We start from the raw sequence: 4,967 nt of genomic DNA, 5'->3' as shown, positions 1-4,967 counted from the left end.
CGCCCCGCTCCGCCCCCGCGGACGTGGCTCGGCCGGGCAGGAGGCGCGGCGGCCACGTGAGCGCTCGGCAGGGGCGGGCGCTTCCTGCGATCCCGGAGCGCGGCCCCGGGGCGAGGGAAGTGCTCCTATCACCGAGCCTCGCCCGCGAGGGGCTTTTGGACAGCGCTCCCAAGCGCTTCAGATTATCCTTGGTCCTGCGCAGCGCCAGGAGTTGGACTTCGACGATCCTCGTGGCGTTGCAAAATGTGGAATTTGAAGATGTAATCTGTGAAGCAGCAGCTAACAAGCAAGGTCTGTGTGATGTCCTGGTGTTAGAAAGACAAATTACTTGTCGGTAGAAGTGCCTTGCTGAGATTTAGGGTTTGACGTGCTACAATAATCTTAGACCTAGGGAGAGCTTGGGAAGAAGGTTGTAGCACTAAGAGTGGACACAAAGAATGCAGAATTTACGGGCCTCAAGGACATTTGGCAGAACTCCCAAGATAAGGAAGAAACTAATAAACCCAACTCAGCAACTGTACTAAATCAGCTCTGACTGGATAAAAGAGAATTCCCGCAGGTGGAGATCACGGCCACCGACTCACGGACCACCGACCCCAGAGACCCCCTGGCTCCAAAATAAAGACTGAGCATGGCAATCAGTTAGCATGAGTAGCGAGAGACTCATTAACCTATAAAAGATAAAATACTGATTAATAAGAGAAATATGTAACTTGTAGATAGTGAACATTAATGTCTTTGTTTGTTAAAATGTGTAAATAGTGGAAGGTTTTGATAGTTGGCATGCTTGATTTGTGGAATACCACTGAGCACCCAGGCTGGTGCAACTCTGAAATAAATGATCAATGTCTCTCTCAAGTGTGTAATTATTGGCTTATTGCACACCAGGTAATAAGTCCAATTTTTTCTGGACGACAGTGGGTCCCTTCCAACTAGAATATTCTGTGATTCCATGGGAAGTAGACTAACATACCTCCAGAAAGACCAAGGATAAAGCATAACAATTTGTTTGCTGAAACAAAGGTGCTATTGAAATCTCACATAATTCCACATTGCTTTAGAATAACTGAATTTGAGTCATATATTTGATGGTTTAATTGAAAGTTTCCCAAAGCATGATAGGGAATGAATATGATAGATACATTGCCTTTATCTCAGTAGACCTTTTGTTAAATGCAGCGTAAGGGATGTTAAAATGCAAAGCTTTCCCAAGCCCTACAATCAAAACATTCAGTGAAAATAAAAGTGCCAAAGCCCAAACCAGCCTCCATGCTTTCTCTTTTCTCCCACAGTTTATTCAACAATTTGCATCCAGGGTAAAATGAAACAAGAGTAGTGTTAAGATACATTCTATATGTTGAGTTAACTTTGTCATTTGGGCATATGCAGCTTGCTGTAATGGCAATGGTAAATGTAGTCTTAAGGCTTTCATTTTTCATTTTCACTCATTTGCTTTTGAACCTGCAAATTACACTAAAAAATTATCAGAAGTAACCATTCTAGCTAAGATTAATCTTATTTTAACCTGCTGAAAATGTTACTGAAATGCTGTTAAGTATTGACTGAAAGTGACGTGATTATGAAAACCAGAAAACATTCATTGCTACTGATAACAGTATTTCTAGTCAGATAATATCCACCCAATGGTATAATATTATGTTTTCTGTAAGGGTCTTTCACCAGGTTCTGATGTCTTTATCCTAGTCATGGTTTGGTTGTTTTGCAGGAGTTTTTTGGGGGGGAAAAGCAGCTAATTATTTTTTCTTCAGGAAAGTAAAAAATTACTGGCATGCTGTAGGAGGTTTCCTATATAGCACTGCAGGATCTGAAACATTTTGTGTCTTCTACACAGTGACTATGTACTTTAAGTGCTGCTTTTCCATCTGAGTTAATTGTTCTTGACGTTGCTAATTAATTAACCTGTATGGTGCTCTCACTGGGTTTGTATGTTGTTGGGGCATGGAAGGGTGTTAATTAACAGTGCATCTGAAAATAATTGCAGTACCTTGACTAGCTTCGGCAACACACCCAGCCAAGACTGACTCCAATATTACAACTGTGCCTAAAAGCATATTAGGCTGCATTTCTTTTGTGCTAAGTACTCTACCGATATTAAACAAGTTATAATTTGAAAGAGAAGTCTGTATGAAAACCTGAAACAAGCTGCAGAGATTTTTTTTTCCTTTCTTTTTGCAAGGACTGCTCTGTGTGTTCATTCACAGGCATAATAAAAAATGTTGACAATATTTGCCACTATTGTGATGTTGAACTTTGACATCTGTTATGTTGGATGCTAATGCTGAGAAGACTGGTGTTCACTCAGAGTTCATGTTGCTCCTGGGAAGGTGATTGCAGTCATGTACAGGCATTGTATCCTTGCATTTAAAAGAAGGTTTTCAGTTAGAAATTACATGTAAAAGTGTTACGAGGAAATATGCCTTCAGTTTCATAATGTGTCTTACAAAAAGGGTGAGCATTCCTAGTATGTGATCTGTAAGTAATGTTTACCTTACATTTCCATTTTAAACTTCTTAAATGAATCTCCCAGATGTGTTGTTCCCTCTTTGAAGATACCAGCAAAAGACAAATAACTGTTTATGTAGAGACTTATTATTTTTGCTATCAATACTTGCTTTTGGCATGGCCAAGGGTTCAAGAATCAGTTGGACTGCCTCTTCATAATTTACTCAGTGCCTTCTATGAGAGATGAATTCAGCAAAGCACTTTTAGGAGCAGTGTCATACAGTCCTAACCTGCTGTCTGCATCCTGTTTCTCACTTTTGGATGGCATACCAAGATATGTCAGGAAAAAGCTATCTGCAATATAATCTGACTAGGACAGACATCTTGCTTGTAATGTAGAAGGAAATTTTGTTGGTACAATCAGGAGGATCACTTTCTCACTTGCTCCCTGAGTTTCCCTGGAATTTTACATATTAGCAAAGTGTTTGGTGGGGGGCTTTTTCTCAGTTGTTTTTCTGTGGACATTGCTCTAGGTGTTAATACCTTGCAGTTGCTACCACGTGCCAAGAACTGTATCCTTCTCGGTTCTCTTCAGGTTCAGGTCAATGCAATAGTTTTGATAAGTAACCCCCCTAATCCAGTGCGCCCCAAAAAGGTAGCTTGTTATTTTTGCTTGCTATTTTTTCTAAAACTTTTCTTGGGCTCACAGATAAGATCAATTTTTTTGCTTTCAGAAACTGTCAAAAGCTCTAAAATTTTCTTCTAATAGTTGGTGATTTTGTACCCTTCCATATTATGTCGTGCCTGTTGAAATCAGGAGAGATAATATTACACTTTCAAAAAAAAAAAAGTCACCAAGATTTACTTTTTGTAGTTTAGAAAAATAATTCTATATTTATCGAATTCTGAGGCTTTTTTTTTTCATTTTAATTTCTATAGTATTTTTCAAAATTACAAACAGTTACTGTATGTGGTAGCTATTAATAATTCCAGTGAGAATCTCCCACTTAGACCTGTCAAACTGACATTATTCTTTCTCACCACTGATTATAACTGTGGGGAATCAACCTTTTTGAAATTGATGCAGGCAGAAAGGGGTCATACAGCAACCTCATCCCTGGAAGTCCTGTCAGCTGCTTCTGACTGGATGGTAGTACAGGAGACAAACCAGTGTTCACAGGAGCTCTTAATGAGATCTGCTAAATTTTTGCCTGAATTGTGGTGGTTCTTTGAAGGTCAGTGCTTTCCCAAGGTTTTTTTCAGGAAGGAATTTTAGCTACCCTATTGCAGAAAATTGTCTCAACCACACACAAATTCTGTATTTTATCTAAGAAAAAAAAAAGGAGAGAGATACTTCCCGGGAGATCTATCTCACAGAAATATATGGAAAATTGTGTTCCACAAGCTTGACCAAATAATTAGATGGTATTTTTTGAGAAATGGAAAAAATCAAATGAAAACTCTAATAGTCTAGATAAATTTGTCATTGCTAACCATGGCTGTTTAATCAGATTGATGGATTCCATATGCTCCATATGGTGGCAACAGGAAAGGAAATTCAGAGCTCCCTTTGGCCTTGTCCAAGGCTGCCCAGCTTAAGACTGTGCAACACTTGGGTTGGGGTGATGGTTTTGCAATATATGCAGCTTAAAGCATACAGAGTATTTTTAGCCACCAGATTTTTTTATCTTCCCTCTGCGTGAAGAGCAGAAACAAAGTTGTTGACATGAAAAGATAAAAAGCTATTTTTATTCTACCCTGCAAGTTAACTATTGCTACTTATTCAGTGATAGGTTGGCTATTTCATAAATCCAGTCTTTCTCACCCAGGGAGTGAACTCTGTATACTACAGCAGTATCTGGTAGCAGCATTGAGTGTATCCAAACAATCTCCAATCTCCTGGTTTTATCATTGTGAGTATTGTCACATGTGGTGAAAGCAAAATTCTATTTTAAGCCTAAAGTACAATAGGGAAATAAAACATAGCCAGTAATGTGTACATGTAAGTGCATATGGAGTAATCAATGAATAAGAAAGGCACCTATGGCTATGGTAGAGCTGTCAACGTTAAAGAAAAAAATAAGAAAATTGAAGATTAATTTCTAGATGTTACTCTTCATGCTATGGGAAATGAACAAAGCAGATCTGTTTTCTTTGTGAGTGACTTTTACGTCTCTTATTGGAGTGCATCTAGAATATTGTGTCCAGTTTTGAATGTTTCCTAACCCATGCAAGATACGGACAAAACTGTCTGTAAGCTGCTGCAAGCTGAAGAAAGAGAGAAGGTAACAAACTATGCAACATTTACATTCTGATCCTTTCATTCCTTTTCCCCTTGAAGAAGTAAAAAAAAGTTCATTATCTTAACTTTTTATTTCCTCGTTTACTTGAAATAATAAATTGCAAAGTGTTTCATCAGTGCTTGAAATTAGATTATTGCATAAATATCTGTGTAAGACAGAATTCCACACTTGGACTCTGTCACTGTTGTCCACAGGGACGGC

This window comes from Corvus kubaryi, unplaced genomic scaffold, assembly GCF_017639235.1.
Source record: "Corvus kubaryi isolate FWS band 111438036 unplaced genomic scaffold, C.kubaryi_AGA036_p1.0 69, whole genome shotgun sequence".
In the NCBI taxonomy this organism is placed as follows: Eukaryota; Metazoa; Chordata; class Aves; order Passeriformes; family Corvidae; genus Corvus; species Corvus kubaryi.
Note: the sequence above shows the minus strand (reverse complement) of the source record.